The sequence below is a fragment of the Haemaphysalis longicornis genome, unplaced genomic scaffold (assembly GCF_048455015.1).
Source record: "Haemaphysalis longicornis isolate Haplotype H1 unplaced genomic scaffold, Haemaphysalis longicornis Haplotype H1 scaffold_6, whole genome shotgun sequence".
Lineage (NCBI taxonomy): Eukaryota > Metazoa > Arthropoda > Arachnida > Ixodida > Ixodidae > Haemaphysalis > Haemaphysalis longicornis.
In genome coordinates, this window is record NW_027526407.1 from 40,197,386 (window position 1) to 40,218,100 (window position 20,715).

Below are 20,715 nucleotides of genomic sequence, written 5' to 3' on the forward strand. Positions count from 1 at the left end.
CGTCAGGGCTCCAAAATGACCGATGACGAGTATAGTCGTGATGACGAGTATAATCATCATAACCATTGACGACCATACTCGTCATCGGTCATTTTGGTACAAAATCTTATGACAGCTATACTCGTCAACGGGAACGAAAGGGTTAATGCGACCACAAAATATGCGCCCTATGAGACCCGCTGTAATAAAAGGATTTTTTTTTATTCTATACCGCGTTATTTAACACATAAAATATCCACCGCATGGGCATTTTGTATTTTCCTCTCTTCAGAACAGACCTGAGCTTAGTGGCAGCAGTAACTTGAAAGAACCCCCCCCCCCCCAAAAAAAAAAAAAAAAAAACCAATGTTGGAAGCAACATTCTTTTTTTTCGAATTACAAAATTTCTGTGAATATACTTTATTTATTGTACAAGGCAATTTTGTTGTCGGCTTACAAAAAAATTACATCGAAATGACATGCTATTCCAAACCGCACCGGCGTACAAGCTTATGCCGTCCTTTATAGCGCTCAACAAGGCACGTTTCCGAGTGCGCGTAGCTTTGTCTAGCTCAACAGCGGCAGGTTCGGTCGCCGCGCATGCCTACGAACGGCAATGCAACCAGCGCCCCTCTATAGCCCAGTGCTGCCGTTAGAAAACTGTCTCGCCTAGCATGACACACATGCAGAGCGGCGATAAAACATCAGATAGGGCGGCGGGGGCAGTGCGAACACACTCTTAGACCAGCGCTCCTTGGTTCCCGTGGGCGCCCATACGCGGCGCAGCGATGCAGTTCGGCCACCGCTCCCGTGCTCCGTTTACTTCTGCGCGGACCTGTACTAACATATCCCAAAATGATACGCCATGAAGCCCACTAGACATTTTAACGTATCCCAAATTGATAAGGTTATGCAAGCCGACTAGAGTTTCTAACGTGCCTCTTATTGTAACGCAATGCGAGTCAACTAGAGGTTCTAACAGATCCCCTTGAAAGCTATGCAAGCCCACGTAAGGTTGTGGCGTATGGCAAATTGATGGCGCTGTACAAGCCGACTAGATGTTCGATCACACACCATATAAAACGATATGCAAGCCGTCTGGATGATCGAACGTACAAAAAATTGATAACGCTTTGCAATCCGACTGGAAGTTCTAGCATATCCCAAATTAATAATCCCCGATTTTTCGCTGCTTCATCCACAGCCTAAATGTTAAGGATTCGGGCTGTTGCTTCGTGACGACGTGCCTGTTTTCACGCCCTATTTTGTCATGAAAGCTTCATTAAGTGTGTGTGCAGGTGGCCGTGCATTGTGCTGCCTGGAACAAGCAAAGTGAGTGTCTGTGTGGGACAGGGCTGGCACTCAGGCTTCGGTCGCGTTCAGCGTCACCACCGCAGCAGCCGCAGAACTCGAGCTGCTCTTGTCTGACTGGTACAGGATGACTGTGTAGGTGATGATAGCACCGGCGATCTGCAAAACACGTGCGAGTTTTTAGTGGTGGTAGCGTGAAGGATTGGTTCAAACATGGCGGGATTGCTATCGGGATGTGATAGAGAAGTGTCTACTTACCGAAACAATTAACGGAGGGCCAACTTTGAAGAATCCGAAGCCAGAGAAAGAGAAATCTTGGTTCTGGCAGGTATGCCGGAATTCTTGGATCTGGTTCGTAGAACGACAACAAAAAAGAACCAACGTCGAAGGTTTAATGTTCCGAAATAATGTGAATGTGCTTTTTGCGGCAGCGCCCTTGTTAGACAAAACCAACTCCTTAAACTGCGGCCTAGAGGCGTATGCACACGAAACCTTTTCTGCCTCCGGTTTCGCCACAATGTTTCGTAGCAGCAAGAATAACATACGGCAAGAATAACAAGAATAACAATAATAACATAGCCAAGCAACACCGATAAAGGGCACGGCTTAAAGCTTAAGGTTGACGGAATGCCCACTCAAGAGCATTTTAAATCTTCTGCTTGCAGCGTGAGTCTCAAACTGCAGTGGGTGAAGTTCTGGTAGTATTTTGATTGTTGCAAATGCAGGGGGAAAACTGTTTTGTAACGAAGCTATTACTAGACTAGAAGCACTCGAAAAAGTTGGGGCCTAATTTATCGGGCCGTGGAAGTGTCTGACTGATGCGTCAATTTTAAATGTGATGCGTGGCTAATATTTTGTGGCTGGTCAGGGGAAGGATATGTCAAGGTTTAGGCCTATTGGGGGAGTTTATACAGCCTGTAGAGAATGTAAGCCTACTGTCCTAAAAGAACTAAATTGACCTCACAGTCAAAATTTGTAGCGAGTGTGGCGCCTTCTATCACTGACGCATGGTTTCAGTTAGAAATTGGGGGCCTAATTACCACTTTAAAAAAATTGGTACAGCTAGCAGAGCTGGGGGGTGACCTAGCTTCTCCCCACACCGACAGCGGATCCCGGGGGAGAGGGAGCAGCCGGACCACAGCAGTGAAAGCCGTTTTGAACGGGTCTGCAAAGCAAAAATCATTAAAGTATGTAGTGTTTTATTCAGTAACTGTTGTCGTCATCACTTTCGTCGTCATCTTATGGCGGCACAGCCGCTTCGGGCAAATCCTCTTGTAGCGCGTCCTCGCCTCGGTGCGGATTGTGAATGGATGGCTTGACAGATTTGTCGACATCGTCTTCGGCGCCGCGGACCCGTGGCGCGCCGGTCGATACTGGACGACGACGACGAGGGCGGGGGCTCCTCATGTGGAGTAAGCCCACGCGCAAGCCTGGACGACGCCGCGCGGTCACCGCGAGGTACGCGCTCACGTGTGCTCGGGGTATACTGTGGACCTGAGGAATTTGTGTGGGCCTAAACAGCTCTGCTATTAAAGCAAGAGTAAACAAAAAAATCCACGCGAGTGTTACTTTGATGATGCGACACATAAAATTAGGTTATCCGTTTGCCGCCAGACATAGTTAGCTTCGATTGCGTAACAGGTGTGGCAGACATGAATAGAATGAGCTTATTTCAACGAGCTTTATCTAATATCAAGGTGGCCTTGGTAGATAAAGCGAACGAGTACACATGGATAGTGTGGAGGGTGCAGTCAAGCAGTCAAATGCGCAAATGACCACAGCTACCCGAAGCGCCGAGCAGAGTGACGCTGTCACTAGCAGCAGCGGTACGGGCCCGGTCAGTACAGAGAGTTTCCAAGGAAGTACACTAGAGAGGAAACCGCACCTGGGAATCTACCTATGTCGTCGTGGGAGGTTATGGGAAGATCATCGCTTCTGGGCCATGATAATGGGATTCTTCAGTGGTTTTTGGGATTTGCTTTATTCACTATGCATTAACACGTCTACCAGCTACGAGGTAGCCGAAATCCTCCCAGTGTAGCCGTTAGCCGTGAGCCGTGAGGCATGGCAACTGCGTGTTCGGTGAAAAAGCAAGCAGCGCGTGATCGTCCATTACGTTGGTCATGCTGGAGTCGAAGAAGCGCACGACTGAGCTGGTAGTATGCCGCCAAAGAAAGTTGTAGCTGACAAAAAAAAAAAAAAAACCAAGTCTACTTTGACGAAGACAAGATACTACAGATACGGGCGCCTGTATCCGTCCTATCTCGTCTTCGCTCATTACTGCTTAGCGCCACGTTTTCCCTTTTCTTCACGTATGAACCAACTCGCTCGGCAACAAGTTTTGTTAAACTGGCGTATGTGCAGTTCCTAGTCAGTACAGCCAGCCGTCACCTGAGCTTGATTTTGTGGGTTATATCACGGCATAAACGTACCTAAAGCATACAAAACCACCCGAACTGAAATAAATAGCAGCCAAAAGGGACCTGCATTGGTTGAAAACCACTTTGTATAGAAATATTCAACAGAAATAGCCGAAACTGACCTAAAAAGAGAAAACCCGCAAAACCGTACAAGAAGCAGTAGCTGAAACTGACCAAAAGAAAACGAGAATACCCGAAACCCCATTTATAAGGCATACAGATGTCATAAAAAGATTATATGCGCGACAAGAAATGTTAATATTCAAATATTACAAACCCTTCAAAATGATAAAAGAAGAAAGCGGTAACGGGATTTGAAGCCAGGTTAGGATGTTTGCTTCACAGGAGCACAACTATTACACTACGAGACCAAGCGGTTCTGAGCGATTAAATTGAGGGCCACATGCACGTGGACATAGCTTCAAACATGCCCCTAGACGGCGCCATGCGCCGCTTGGCTGTGGTGTCTAGGAAACGCCTATACGCCAAAATACAAAAAGCGTGCGAGCGCGACACAAGCCCCATATAGTTTCTCACTATATACACCAGAGGGGAATCTGGCGCTAGCGCCTATGCGGCTCACGTCAAGGGAGTCTGTGTCGTCACGGGCCGCCATTTTACCACGCTCTCGGCATAGTTTCATCACTCGCTTGGATTGAGCCGTAAATTCAAATGCAATACGACAACAAAGCCGAAGAAGATTGTGTAAATATTTATTATAGAATAAACACGCTGTTTTAAAGTTTTAAGCTAGAGTAATAAAATATTAGGTGTGTTCTTCTCACTGAGGGTTTGCCAGAACAGTTGTGCCAACTATTTTTGAGACCAAGCTGGTAGTTAGCAGTAATGTAACATTTTGGGAGAAACTCATATAAAAGACTTATTTTGCAAATATTTCAAATAATAAATTGTTGGAAATGCTCACAAAGGTTTAATCCGCGTACCAATGACAACGAGCACATCGCCTTCGTGGTGTTTTCGTTCGTGTTTTCGTGAGAGACTAGCATGCTGCAACTTCCGCAGCGGCAAATTACCCGTTCAGTAAAGATTTCTGGGCGCTATTAACGTATGTACTGCTACTGCAAAAAAATATTGTTGATACCTCTTTCATTGCAATCGGTAAAACACGAAAGTGAAATGTGCGTTCACAGGAGCATTTATTGTGCATTCATATGAAGTTGCACATCGCTATTAGTGTTATGTCGGTGTGTCACCATTACACGCATCAACGTCAGACTCTGGATTGCACGCACCGGAACATTGCGTAAATCCGACTGAACCCACAGCCCCTTGAAAACCGTGCGAACGAAACGCAACCGAAACCGAAAGCAATAGGTGGCGGCGGGTGCCTCAATTCACCCGGGTCCCGCGTACACGAAGACGCTGGCATCGAGGCGCCAACTGTCGGCTTTCATTAGTCTCATGATGAACTACTTCGCTTCACTTCTCCTAGACGGCAGCATCTCGTAGACGCCATCTGAATGAAGACGTGCTGGGAAAGATATAACGCGCGCTTGAGGACCAACTTGCGCTTGAATTCGTAGCGCAGTGGGCAGAGCGCTGTGTACCTCCCGTTGCGGCGAGAGAGTTCGTGGCTCGAATCCGGGAGCAGCCGCGTCAATTGAAACTTCTTCTGGCGACGTCATTTCCGTGACGGTTATGACGCCGCTCAAATCTTGGTGTACCCGAGCATTAAACACTGTCTGTAGAATCTTTTTGAGAACACAGCTCTATCGCCATCAACCGCCATCAACCTGCTGCGGCCAGCTAATCTGATGGCTTCAGGCCAATCTTCCTTGCTGGCAACACCATCGTCTCGGGCCGCATGAGCGCCCGCATTGCTTCTGTCTCTTCACCTTACCGCTCGAAGTTCCACTAAATGTGGACCTTGGTCGTCCCTTCTCTTTTACCTTGACGCTCGAGTCTTGTCCTTGGGGGTCGACGGATCCCACACTTTCGTGCTAAAAAGAATCGGAAAGCACACTTTCCTTATCGCAAACTAACGTGTCTACATTGTGCTTTCTACATATTCAAGTACGTACCGGAGGTCGCTCACCGGCACTTGTCCTCCCACTTGCTCATAATGAAAAACACAGCTGTGTCAGCATGAACGAATGGAGCGAATTTGGAGCGTCCAAGCGGAGCGAGAGAAGCGAAGCGAGTTTCGGCCATTTCGGGAGGAGCGGCTACCTCGTAGACATAGCACTGCATAGGGAAGGAAGCAAACCCAAGAAGACGCTAAAGGATCCGATAGACATGCCAAGCCAGCAGCTGTGGTCTTCCCATAAAGCCATAACCCTCCCACGCCGACATGGATTCCGAGGTGCAGTTCTCTCTATAGTGTACTTACTAAGAAACTCTATGACTAGCCCTTCCGGCAGCATTCTAAATTGCTTAGAAGTGAAGAAAGGTTCCACTCGATGGCACGCCAGCCGTTCAGCGCGCTAAAATTCAATGGACTGCAGCAAACCACCACATGTTAATCGCAGGAGGAGAGCACGACGGGAGGTGAAAAGCATCACCGGGGTGGGTGGAGGGGGAGAGAGAGAGAGAGAGAGAGAGAGAGAGAGAGAGAGAGAGAGAGAGAGAGAGAGAGAGAGAGAGAGAGAGAGAGAGAGAGAGAGAGAGAGAGAGACTTACGAGGCAGCGGCAGAACAAGACTATTGTCTTTCGATGACATTTGCAGCGAAGGAAGCAGATACGCGGCCAATCTCTTCTTTCGGAAACTCCTGTCATCTCGCAAGATGTCCAGATATTAAACTACGAAACTGTTATACTGATATTAATATGTTTGCCCTTGCACAGAAAACGCTTACAAATTTAAACGAAGCATTTCCTCAATTTGGGCCCGCCACGGTGGCTGAGTGGCTAAGGCGTTGTGCTGCTGATTCCTATGACCCGGATTCAATTCCCCGCCACGGCGGCCGCTTTTCTAATGGAAGCGAAAAGCGAAAACGCCCGTGTGTTCGATATTTGGGCGCACGTTAAAGATCCCCATGTGGTCAAAATTAATCTGGAGTCCACCACTACGGCGCGCTTCATGGCCTGTGTAGAGTCGGTGCCTTGAACCTCGTAAAAGAATTCTTCAAATCGTCACAAAAATACCTGCTAGTCCAAATTTGGATTTGGGGTCAAAATATGAATTTTTATTTATACCTTTATATCGTTATTTTACAAAAGATATCATAAAAAGGGGGTTAAGAACTGCGGCCAAAAGAAGCTAGCTATAACCAATAAAACAGCAAGAAAAACGCCAAGCAAAAGGCGCGCGCCCGCGCTTTCTGCTCGACCGGCGACAGCGGCGGCCCGGTAGCTTAAACTGCGTAAACCTCAAAAATCCGGTCAGCTTCGCCCGGTCGCCGTTAAACGCCCTAAAGATAAGCAAAAAATAAACTCCCGTGCATGCGCTGCTTTTGCACGCATGTGCCGCGCTACTGACCCATAGAGTTTCTTACTATATACGCCAGAGAGGAATCTGGCGCTGGCGTCTACGCGGCTCACATCAAGGCCTGCTGTGTCGTCATTAACCGCCATTATACCGTGCACTCGCCTTAGTTTTATCATTGGCTTGGATTGAAACGTTTTAGTGACCTTATATTCGAACACAGTGCCACAAAAACCCAAATAATGGTGTGTTATTATATAAGTGGAAAATATTACAGGCTGCTTTAAAGCTAAGGAAAAAGGAAGTACAGCATATTTTGGCCGGAACGGTTGTGCCTTGTATTCTGCAGATCAAGCCGGTAGTTAACAACAATGTTAATATTTTGGAAAAACTTACTAGAGACTCACATTTTATTAATTTGTACATTACTTCAAGAACAAGTTGTTTGAAAACGGTGCAAAAGTTTTTGAGCGTGCCTATGAGAACGTCGCCTTCGTGGTGAACCGGAGCACCGACCGTCAGGCACAGTTTAACGCGTGTCAAAACTATTCTTTCAAGGAGTACTTTTATTTGCTCGCACAAGAATCAAGCAGCCATGTATTTTTTATTAAAATAACACTGCAAATATTACTAATGCATTGATCTTTTGCCTCAAATATACCTAATATTTTCTTTTTGGTCAACAATGTTAACATGTATTAACATTGCGACCAGATTCAGTAGTTTGGATATGTTTTGCCTATTAAACGTGTGGTCAAAAAATTCTTTAAATTTTGCCCAGGCGGCTAAATCGGGAGACAGACGAGCAGACAGACAGACAGACAGACAGACAGACAGACAGACAGACAGACAGACAGACAGACAGACAGACAGACAGGCAGACAGACAGACAGACAGGCAGACAGACAGACAGACAGACAGACAGACCAAACTTTCCGTGTTTAAAAAGCCTGAAAAAAATTCTAGTCTTGAATATCTTGCCCTTTTTACCCTCTTCCGGATATAGTTAAAACATGATGCTTCGTGGAACTTATACGCTATGATAGAGATGTGCTTTCCAAACTTCAACTTTCTAAGTCAAGCAAATTGGTCAGACCGTTGATATCACATCGTGTAGGTAAGGGGCAGAAGAGCAAACGGGAATGAACGTGAACGGATAGCACTGGCGCCTCGTTTGCCTGTCTTCACTCCGTCCCGTTTGTTGCGCTGCTCCTTACCTACAAAGATATGTGCCAACCAGCTCAAGCTCAACTCCGTTGGTATCAGTCTCATTAATCTAGGGCAGTTTTTCTTCTAAACCTTACAAATATAAAAGGAAACGGGAAACTATTCGCAGACGACAGGCTTCATATACTTCGTTATTAGCAAATGATAACAAAACTAACTTAAAGCAAGACCTTGGCACAGTAATGGTACCAGTAATTGCTGAGGCAAAAACATCTTACTAAACGCAAATCGATCTCACCCTCCCGTAAACGCGTCCCGTTTCATCATGCATGCTACATCAGTTCACTTCCTCTCGACACAACCGGGGGAAACAGGTACATCGGAAAGCACACTCCTGTCATTTGCGCCGCACGTGCACTCCATCTGCTCAAAGGCTCTGCGCACAGTTGGTTTCCTGCACTCTAATGTGAAATATGCATCTTCTGACGTTCATAAACGAGTATACTTAACGTGTGGTCACGCGAAGATCTCTTACACATCGTTCATCTGAAATCCTTCGTACGGATATCCAGTTAACGAATTACATTCAGTACAAAACCGGGCAGACCAGCCGCGGCGGCTCAGTGGCTAAGGCGTTGCGCTGCTGAGCACGAGGTCGCGGGTTTGATTCCCGGCCACGGCGGCAGCTTTTCTGATGGAGGCGAAAAGCAAACACGCCAGTGCGTACGAGACTTCGGCGCACGTTAAAGATGCACAGGTGGTCAGAATTAATTCGGAGCCCTCCACTACGGCGCCTCATCGCCTGCGTTGCGTCGTGCGTTAAACCCTTCAGTCAGTCAATCAATCAACGAAATCGGGCAGATCGCTTTATGGCTTGACAGTGCTCTAGGAAAATCGTCTTCACTGCACTAAAACAGTCAGTAAAACTACACAATCTCGTGCCATACCTGATCATCTAATGTTCTTTCTTTCTTTCTTTCTTTCTTTCTTTCTTTCTTTCTTTCTTTCTTTCTTTCTTTCTTTCTTTCTTTCAACATTTCCATTTCCGTAAGTGATCAAGCCACGAGCCCAAAAGCCCACGGAGAACTTCCGCTCATATTAACGACTACAACACGATTGTACGAATCAAGGGCCGGAGATCTATAATAAACGACCCCTTCTTCCCCCACGCCGTTAGCTTTCAGAATCACATCCCCGACGACATTTCTGTTGTGACTAACCGGGGGTAATAGTGCAAAAAGCTGGACTCCCATTCCGATAGCATTCGATGACCCATCACTACGCAGATGTGTTTAACGCATACCGTTGAGGGCCACGTGGCGCAAAAAAGCTGGCGGCACGTGCTGCGTTGACTGCGCCCCAAAAATCCTGCATCACCGACTTGTGGCGCCCACTGAAAGCCCTTGGATTGTAAGGCTGCAGCGAACTAGTACATTCTAATAGGGGCAAAAACAATGCCATGAAAGAAGTGTACTCCCGACATTTCCCGTCTTGAGATACACAGCTTTCGGCTGGGTTCTGATGAGTCAGTCAGTCAGGATAGTCAGACCAGAACATCTCTTGACGACCGGCCGCGGTGGCTCAGTGGCTAAGGCGTTGTGCTGGTGAGCACGATGACGTGGGTTCGATCCCTGGCTGCGGCAGTCACTTTTCTGATGGAGGTGAAAAGCAAAATCGCCCGTGTGTATACGAGATTTCGGCGCACGGTAAAGATCCCCAGGCGGTCAAAATTAATCCGGAGCCCTCCACTACGGCGCGCCTCATCGCCTGCGTTGCGTTGGCGCGTTAAACCCTACAAAAAAAGCAAAGAACAACAAGAACAAAAAAAACCCTCTCTTAACCAATATTGATGAGTAGTTTCAGTTCTGAAACGAAGGAAATGACAAATCTGCTTTCACTTAGGCATGGCGACATGTGTGCGCAGCTCGGGAATTGATAAATTCTGCATAATTAATATCATGCCTTCTCGGCAAATGGCGATTCTTGTCCAGTCCGGAAGGGGTGAACTCATTTCTTAACAGATGCGCCATTTACCCGGCTTGCTTTTCCACTGACTGTTTTTTAAAAATTATTTTAGGAATTCTCCTGTCAAAACACCCCATCGCTTAACCCCAATCCCCGACCTTCCCCAGAGCAGTGGGAGGGCCTGCTGACCAGCTCCCGTCACGCTGACCAGATCTTTCTGGTCACCCGTGCGAGGGCTGCAGCCAAGGCCCAAGGGTGCCTGGACTGAGGTGAACCCACCCCACCGAGTGACGGCTCAACCACCACCGTCTGCTCTAATAAATGTTTCTTCTCTCTCTCTCTCTCAGCGTTTGGTCACCGTTTTTGTCGTCGCCGCAGTCACGGTGAAAGAGTATGTTTGAAAACCTGGGTGGCGCATACCCTAGACTTCGGGCCAGTCGAAAAGTAGATCAAATAGCAGAAGATGGTGTGAGTGAGCGTGCATGACCTCCATTCAGTGCGACAGAAGCGGGTGTCGAGTATTGCTACGTTTCAACAAGCCACTGAAAGAGGGGACTGAGGAAACGGAGCATAGGAAGTTACAGAATATTAATGTATTACCGCATTTGCCTGAGCGGTGCGAGCGTGAACGTTTTGTGATATAGGCCCTTTATAGAAAAAAATAGAGAAATCTCTCGTTTTACACGGAAATGAACAGCCCTACATGCCGTATGCTTGCTTCGCACTTTTACTTGGCCGGCGTAATCCTTGCGCCTGAGATTCTCACGTACGGGTGAATATCAGGGTCTTGACATCTTTTTGTGCCTTTTTAAAATAATTACACGCTCCAAACTGCACAGCGCGACTTTTAAACTTTGCGCAACTAATCCCCAAGCACGGTATGTGTCAAGGGGCGGAGCGGAAGAGGAAGTAGAGGACGAACCCCACTCGTCCGCACTTCACTGAAATTAACCTTCTTTGGGTTCCTGGTCATGCGGGGATCACATTCAACGAGACTGCCGACTCTCTAGCAAGGATAGCACTTTCTGGTCCTGTAGTAGACGTTGTAGAGCCGACACCATTAATAACAGCAGCTAGGCACCGTAGGATGCTGAAACTCCAAGAACAGCAAGAATCGGTTTTATTATCACTAAGCGATTTTAATAATCTTAAATTCTCATGGAAACCTGAATACTGCCCTTCACGCAACTTAGAGGTGGTTATTACAGCCTTACGTTGTCGAGTACCCCAGTTAAATAGGCACTTACACAGGTCTCGTCTGGCGCCAACAGCTCTGTGCAGCTATTGCAACGAAGAAGAGTCTGTCGAACACTACCTTTTGACATGCCGACGTTTTAAATGCGGAGCATTTCTTAGGCTCGCCTGGTCCTCCGTCGTTGATGGCGGCGCCGTCCACACGCTCACTGCGCATGCGCAACTCTCCTCCTTACACCCACAGCTCCACGATACTACACTATAAAAAAAAGATAGTTAGCGGCGCCCGGTTTATGTCCCACGACTCTCTGGCCGCAACGGGAGGTACGCGGTGCTCTTCCCACTACGCTACAAATCCGGGACAGGAGCAAGTGCTACGAACGCGCCTTATGTCCTTGACTCATTCAAACTACGTCAAGAAGCTACTGATACAACGAAGGCACGCGAAGCTGAACGTCAACGGAAACGACGAACTGAAAACTTTAGAGGGGGGTGCTGAATTTCCCGCGGGAAAGCTGTGGCGGGAAGCGCCACGCGCCTTGCAGCTCAACCGGCCCCGTCCGCAGCGCCTCTGATGCTGATTGTGGCAGGATGCGCCTAGGGATTGGCCAACCAAAGAATCCATCACGAGATAGGTTCGCGTTCAACCACCGTCGTCATCTTCCCGTAGGGGAACCGCCGAAGAAGAAGAAGAACGAGAAGACAAAGCTGCGAAGAGGAGGGCGTGTACATTGCTCTCAGCCGGTGCACCAATGTCAACAACCTTTACCTCACCAAAGCTGACGGAGACTACCGATTCTACCATAGAGACAACATCGACAAGAACATGATGGACGAGTTTCGGCGCCTCGAGAACCACCGCCTACTCACCGTAACACAACAGCACTTGCGTGCCTTTGCCACCGGTGTGGACCCGGACACGGAATTCCCTCTGGTGCTAGTAAAAACCAGATCACTCAACATAACGGCAACACAATGGAACCACACGGAACCACCACGATGATTCGCATCGTCATCAGGGTTCCCCACGGGAAGATGGTGTAATTTTTTTTCCCGACTGAGACGTCAGTCCCTAGAGGTGGGAGGACCGCTAGGGGGCCACGCGATGCGAACCCATTTCTCGTCGGCTCCGCTTTTGGACCCCTGTCTTGCCGTTTAATTCATTTCCACGTTGCCAATTTGTGCACCGCGAGAACCGGCAAGCCACACCAATACTGAGGACACCAACATCGTGGCCAAGGACCAACCCAACGGTCAGTTACAGCCTTTTGGAAATCTCCCACGCTACCAGCTCCGCTAGGCCTAACAGGCCTAGGGAGTCGCCGTCGCCGCCGGCTCAACATCTGCAAGCGGCGGCGCGAGCTCCGGCACATCGCCGCTCAGCGCAAGACTCAGCATGGAAAGCATCGTTGAAGGGGAGGACATCGAACCCGAGGAGCTACAGCAGCCCGGGTGGGCTACGATTCGCCACCGGCAAAGCGCCTTGCGCGACCAAGCACGTGCGTCTACTGCATCCACGAACGCCTCGGCCGCCGCACGAGCACCCAGGAAAGAGAAAAAGCGTTCCCCGCGTCGCCCGCCGCCGGCTTCGCCTCTCCCATCTTCTGATGTGAAAATTGTCCTGCGCCCCCGAGGAGGACTCGCGCTCTCATCTATAGCGCAAGCTACATTAGCAGATGCAATCCTGGCCCAAGCGGGAGTGCCACCGAACCGTGAGGATCAAATTCGAGTGCACCACGTGGCTAATTATCTCCTCGTCAGCACACCTTCAGAAGACCGTGCCACCAAATATGTCGGCATTCAAAGTCTTGTGCTCCGCGGTCAGCAATTCGAAATAGCCGCTCACGTGTCCGCGCCAGCTAATACGACCATGGGAATCATCTTCAATATTCCAGAAGACGACACCCCCGAACAAGTGCAGGACAGCATTTTCAACTATAACCAGGACTTACCAATTCTTGACGCCAAACGCTTGAACAATTCCAACATGGTGCAAATTCTGTTCGACGGTCACCGAGTTCCCTTCTGGGTACGATACAGAGCAACGACGTACCGGTGCAAACCCTTTCGCCGCAAGACGGAGGCTTGCGCCGCGTGCTGGCAAGCCGGGCACCGACAAGACGTATGCCCGAACGCCAGTTCCCACCAGCGCTGCTCCCGCTGCGGCACGACGAATCCCTCCGGTGACCACCCGTGCACCCCCCGGTGCATAGTGTGCGAGGGCCCTCACTCCACGGGCTCCGCGGACTGCCCAAGACGCTTTCAACCCCGCAAGCCACCCTCCTCGTATGCTCAGGCGGTCTCTGAACAAGGACACCTGCTCCAAGGTCCGGACGGCCGGGACGTAGATTTTCCTGGACTCCATCACGGAACACGGACTGCCCACCCAGAGCACCAGGCCCGGAGCTCCAAGGACCGAGACAAGCTTCCTGAGGGCAACGAGCACAAGACGGGGCAGCACCCACCCCAAAACCAGCACGGGGCAGGACCCAAAGGCACCTACAAAGCCGCCCTCCAACAAGGTGGAAGACCCCCACGGCAACAGGTGAGCGGCCCCAGCGCCTCTACTCCCCTGGTCAGAAACCCAACCTGCATGCCAGCATTTCCCCTCTCATCATCCAACCCCATCCAACCCACCCCTTCCCTGTCATCTGACATAGCACGCGAATTACAAGCCATGCGCCTCGAAATGGCCGCGCTGCGAGCTGAGAATGCCGCCCTCAAAAAAGAGATCAATCTATTACGCACTGCGAAGCGAGAGGACCCCCCGCCAAAACGGAAAGCACCCAACCCACCCGAAGGGGAAATGCCTCCCTCGCCCGAGCCACGCTCGGAGGAGCGACTAGGCCGTCTAGAAAGGTCGCTAGCGGAGCACAAGCATGAATACACTCAAGCGGTACAAGCCATACTCACCGCCCAGGGCGAAATGCAGGCTCGATTTGAAAATATGCACCAGGAGATGTTGTCGAGTGTCAGAGACCTGGCTGCACGGATAAACTCCCAAAATGCCCCAATGTATGACATCACTGATGAAGGCCTCTAAAAAGGGAATCGTGCTCTGGCAGTGGAATTGTCGGGGCTTTGCTCGGAAACGGGCGGAACTACAGCTACTGCTAGAAAAAGTAGATAATCCCCCTGACATAATTACGCTACAGGAACCTGGAAAGCGGGTCAAATGTCTAGGATACCAGTCCTTGCAAACACAACACGACACTGCAGTACTAGTACAACGAAACATATCTGCCCAACACACACACTTTGACAGCTGTTTGATCCCTCACGACTTTGTAACGGTCTACCCGAAGCGTAGGACACAACAGGTCATTCACATACTAAACGTTTACAGTAGCCCCAAGCAACGCGCACATAATTTTCGATCACTGATCCTGGCCGCCAAAAAAGCCGCTTCGGGCTCACCCCTAATAGTCACTGGAGACTTTAATGCTCCACACACGGCATGGGGTTATCCTAGGGATAGCAAAAAGGGCAGGCAACTCTGGGATGTAATTCAGTCTCAGCAGCTGACGCTAGAAACACCACCGGACCTACCAACCAGGGAGGGAACAAGTGTACAACGAGACACCACCCCCGACCTCACCCTAACCTACAGAGTGGGCCATACAGAATGGAGAAGGCTCGATGACACACTAGGCAGTGATCATCACATAATACAACTACACACGACACTCAAACACCCCACACCACCACAGCGCATGCAGACTGTCATCACAGACTGGCACGCTTTCCGGGAGGCACGACGAGCTGAGGACCTGCCCTCCTCCCCGACGCTCGACCTAGCTCAATGGACGGATCAGCTCCTGGGGGACGTAAGAAATCATCAACAAGAACTAGATCCGGAAATACCGACGCAACACGTCGACTCTAAATTGCAGCATATGTGGGAAGCTCTTAAAAGCCTCAAAAGGCGATGGCGTACTCAAAAGCACAACAAGCGCATAAGGAAACGGATAGCCACTCTAACCAAGGAAATAGAATGTTACTCTGCCAAACTAGTCAGATCAGGATGGGAACAGCTATGCGATCGGCTACAGGGCTCTATGAGCATGAAGAGGACTTGGTCCCTTCTGAGGCACCTCCTTGACCCAAGCCGCTCTAAAACGGAGCAGGCCAACAAAATTACCCAGCTCACCAGACATCTTGAGACTGATCCGAACCAGGCAATTCGAGACCTCATCGGAAGATATGTACCAGACGGCGAACACGAAAATCACCCGGACTACTCCGGGCCACCTAACCCCTCCTTGGACGAGGAAATCACAGAGGCTGAAGTCAGAGGAGCGCTACAGGACGTGCGAACGTCTTCCGCCCCAGGGCAAGACCGTGTAACAAATAAAATGCTGAGAAATCTGGACGACGGCTCGATCGCCTACCTCACTAAGCTGTTTAATAAGCATTGGATGGAGGGCACTCTTCCTCGAGAATTCCGTCATGCTAACGTAACCCTAATCCCCAAGCCGGGCAAGCAGCTTTCGATAGAAAATCTTAGGCCAATATCGCTCACCTCATGTATAGGAAAATTATTTGAGCGCATCATTCTAACTCGAATAAACAGGTTAGCAGAAGAACAGGAATTCTTGTCACCCAATATGTATGGCTTCAGGGCCGGGCTTGCTACAAACGACGTCCACCTGAGACTATATTACGATCTGCTAAAGGACCCTCCCTCGCGAGACTCAGCAGCAATCCTGGCCTTGGATCTAACAAAGGCATTCGATAAAGTATCTCACAAAGCCATCTTGGCAGGGCTGGAGCGTATAGGACCGGGCGTACGGACATACAACTATGTTCGCGCATTTCTATCTCACCGAACAGCCACGCTAAGACTGGGGGACTTGGAATCACCAGAACTTCAGCTTCCATCTTTTGGCACGCCGCAGGGGTCGGTTCTATCTCCCCTATTATTCAATTTAGCAGTATCACACATAGCCTCCGCTCTGGACCGAGTGCCCGGCCTGCAGTACAGTATGTACGCAGATGACATTACCCTATGGGTCACTCGGGGAAGTGATGCCTCCATCGAAGAAACCCTTCAAGCTGGTGCTAGAGCCGTCGTACAAGGAGCCCGAGTAGCGGGCCTGCAGTGCTCCCCAACAAAGTCAGAACTTTTAGTTCTGCCCGCTAAAAGATCAGGACCTTCCCGAGAAGCTTCCATCCGCGTTTCAGTGGACGGAAAGCCTGTACCTCGAGTCACTAGCCTCACAATCCTAGGACTCACGCTGCAGAGTAATCGGCGCAACACGGAGGTGCTCAAAAAGCTTTCGGCACATGTAACCCAGGTAATCGGCCTGCTCCGAAGGATCGTTGCTCGAGAGCACGGCCTCAAAGAGCAAGAGCGCCTGAGACTTGTCCAAGCGTTCCTAATCAGCAGGATTACATACGCTCTTCCCTATCTATCCCTTACCGACAGCGAGATAAGGAAAGTAGATGGCCTAATTCGCAAAGCATTCCGAGCTGCTCTGCAGTTACCACCGAACGCTTCCACTGCCAGACTGGGGGAAACAGGGACATACAACACGACAGCAGAACTTATAGAAGGCCACCGCACTGGCCAAGTCAACCGCCTGGCGCGCTCCTCCGCGGGCAGATTCCTCCTAGAGAAACTTGGGATCGGCCCAGCTCAAGGGCATGCGTTAGTGTGCAGCATTAAATCATCAATCAGGAATCGCATCCTCATTCGACCCATCCCAAAAAATATGCACCCGTCATTCCACACCGAAAGGCGGATGCATCGAGCCATGTCATTAGCTCGAAAATTTCCCCCTTCCAGAGCTAACCTTTATGTGGACGCTGCAGAATATCGCCATAAAGAGGCGTTCGCTATCGCCGTTATTAACTCATCGTCACCTCCTCCTCTGGCTGCCCTCACCCTTCGTACCCGACACCCGCATGTAGCAGAAGAGGCGGCAATCGCGCTGGCATTAACACAAAGGCCCACCCCAGAAATTATATTCTCCGATTCGAAAACGGCCGTCCAAAACTACGCCAAAGGTCTCATTTCGGCCCAGGCACACAAAATTCTCGGTCTAAATTCGCCATCCCACACGGTCGCACTCCAATGGTTTCCGGCTCACACGGGCATTGGAGGGATAGAGACGGCCCACACGGCAGCCCGAGCACTTGTCACCCGGGCATACGATGTGGACTCTACCCTCCATGGAGCCAGATCAACCAGGGATAGTCTCCTGACCTTCAGAGAGGTCACGCAGCATTACCGCCTCTCCCGCCGCAAGCTTCCCCCCGCCCACTCATCCCTCACTCTAGAGGAAGAACGCCTCTGGCGTCAACTGCAAACGGAGTCCCTGCCCTGCAGAGCCGTCCTGCATCACATCCACCCCTCCCTGTACCCATCCCCCCTCTGCCCCCGCTGCGGTGAAAGGGCCACGGTCCAGCACCAAATGTGGGCTTGTGCAGAGGACCCATTCCCTTTCATTAATTCCCCTGACCAGTGGATGGAGGCGTTGGGCCGCTCGGACCCCCAGCTCCAGAAGGAGCTCGTGACTCGAGCGACTGAAGTCGTCGCAACCCTCAGGGTTGCGCCCACCGCGCCCTAATCCACTATGTAAATAAAAGTTATTTCTCTCTCTCTCTCTCTCTCCCTAGAGGTGCCGCTTTACAGTTTGGGGATATCCCTAACAGTGCCGGCTATACTATCGTTCGGGGCATCCGAAACGGGGTTCTGCCGCCGGGATGTATGCTCTGCCCTCCTGCGCTACATTGAAAATTCAAAACGATTCTCTTTATGATTGCGATTGGTCACCCTCGCTTTGATTTTTCAGGATTTTTTTTCAAATCTTTTTCCAACCGGTCTAAATTACCTTTCTTAGCGTCTCGTGATTAGATAAGACTTCCATTCATTTTAACCATCCTCTGTTGATTGGCCGATCCCCTGATTGGGTATGTGCCATACCTAAAGTCGCAACAACAACAACAACCCCACTCGTACTGACCGCAGGACCGGTGGCCGCCTCATTCAATCCTGTTGTTCGTATTTACGGCTGTAAATAAACCCTTTGCACCGTAACAGTTTGTGGTATAGGTGCGGGGTAGCCTTGAGGGAAAACGGAGCCACTGGAACTTCGCCGAAGCCGCCGAGTCGCCAGTCTCTTCCAGCAGCATGTACCTATGACTGGTGCTACAAAACAAGTCCAAGCCATGCCAACGGCCAACTGGCAACCGTACAGGGAGCCTCGTACGTTCGCTGGGAACGAAAAGGACGGTGTCGACGAGTGGCTCGTTCCCTACGACCGGGTGAGCAAGTTTAACCACTGGAAGGCGGCCACCGGTCGTGCGGTCAGTACGAGTGCGGTTCGTCCTCTACTTCCTCTCCTGATCCGCCACTTGACACATACTCTGCTTGGGGATTAATGGCGACCAGTTTAAAAGTCGCGCTGTACAGTTTCGAGCGTGACATTTTACGCTCGAAACTGTACAGCGCGACTATATAATAGTTGGATGCGAACAACAAAGTTGCACATGTTAGAAGGAAAATGTACGTAATCAGCCGGTACAATGTGGGGTACAGTACCGTACAGATAACGTTTATGGGAAGAGATTTTTGAATAATATACAGGAAAACACATGAAAACCAGCATGAAAGAAAGACCAGGAAGCATCATAAAACCGTCACAAATCTAATATTTGTGAGATTGGTTGAAATGTCGCGCCGCACTGATTTCACCCAAAGAAGTACCCTCAGAAGGCAAAATACTCACCTGTTCCCGTATTTCAGGCGTATGGTCCTGAGAGACGAGGAGGCTGGTAAGCACATCCCAAGTTTTCTTGGCCTGAAAAGAAAACGTAGATTAAGAAGCGCAAAAACTTAACCCCCGCAATAAATAAATCAGAAAAAGCTTCCTATATAAAAAACGCAATCAAGATGAACCACAATTTGATCCTGTTGATATTTTTTGTCAGGCGGAGAAGTTGGACACCGGAATACGGCCGAATGAACCAGCTCTATTTCGCGCTCTTTATTGCACGGAACGGTTATGGTTGGCAAACAAAAATTAGCTTGGAATATTTCCCGACGACAGTATAGAATGGTCTGCAGAACTGGAGAACGATGTAGGGAAACACAGATGTTTGGAGAAATTGAAAACATCATCATATAAAACAATAGTTGCTGCAAGGAAACGGATCCTGGTTTTTATGTTGCAAAAGTAAGGTGACGGGTTCTAACTTTCTTGCGTAATAATTTATTATATCTAAATTCTTAATTAGTTGAAAGCAAACGCGCTATATGTGCTTTACTAGAGCTAAGGCACGTACTCGCCTTTGTGAGAGTCACAATAAAACATAATGTGACTCTCTAAATGCAGCTCAGCTTCCACCATTAAGCACCGAAAAAGGTGTTTCGTAGTGCATGTAGAAACACTAACGAAGAAGTTACCTCTTTATTAGGGCGCGCAGAATAAATGGCCACAAGGACCATTTGCGTGAGCAGACCTACGAAGCCAAGCGCGAAGAGCAACGCAATTCGAGGCTCGCTCATCTCCTTGATGATCCAGTATCCCCAGGGTGCCGCCACGATGAGATTAAGAGGAAAAACGAGGGCCAGAAATTTTCCGAGGATTTGTTCGCAGAGTTCAAAAGCTTCCATAACTCGAACGAAGAGGGCGTGCATTTCCTTGAAGCTTCGCTTGGCCTCCATATAGCTGGAATCCAGGACCTGCTTGGGCTCGGCGTTAATGGCTGACACGTACGACGCTAACGATTCGGCGAAAAACATCGCCCATGTGTAGGCCACGAGGCAAGACGTCTGTCCGTGGATGGCGGAGACGGCGAAAAAACAGGAGTTCCAGATGAGTTCCTGTTGGGAAAAGTCGTACAGATAGTAACCGTACAGGAGTGGAACCACCGAGACAATGGACACTATCGTAAAGGCCACATTGGCAACGATGAGCTTTCTGGTCACGCCTCGGAGAGGAATGGGGTAGACGAGCCTGGTTTCGAAGTCTGCTAGGTTAGTGGATACGTTGACCATGTTCGGTGCTTGGGTGAAGGCCAAGACGACGCTGGTGATTTGGATCACAATGGTGCGGGCCGAATACAAAAGAGACGTAACTTTGTCGAGCATGGCGCTTCTATCGAACATGTCAGCGATATCGGACGCGTCATACGCGTATACACCTATAATGACTACCCAGGTGAAAGTAACGTAAGCAGTGTAAGGTCCTACTCTGCGCCACACAAGCTGTGACGCGCCCTTCGCGGAGTCGTGACTGACGAAAGTGTAGCCCAGATATCTGTAGAAACTGTTTAGTACGCGGAATT

General features: G+C 49.6%; 1 long non-coding RNA gene across 1 annotated transcript; it reads right to left on the reverse strand.

The window, feature by feature from the left end:
• Positions 1-424: 424 nt before the first annotated feature.
• On the reverse strand, positions 425-19,228 carry LOC144141507 (uncharacterized). The gene is made up of 3 exons (XR_013316624.1): positions 19,155-19,228; positions 1,549-1,638; positions 425-1,449 (listed from the first exon to the last, which is right to left on the reverse strand). It is a non-coding gene; the product is annotated as an uncharacterized LOC144141507 (long non-coding RNA).
• Positions 19,229-20,715: the final 1,487 nt, after the last annotated feature.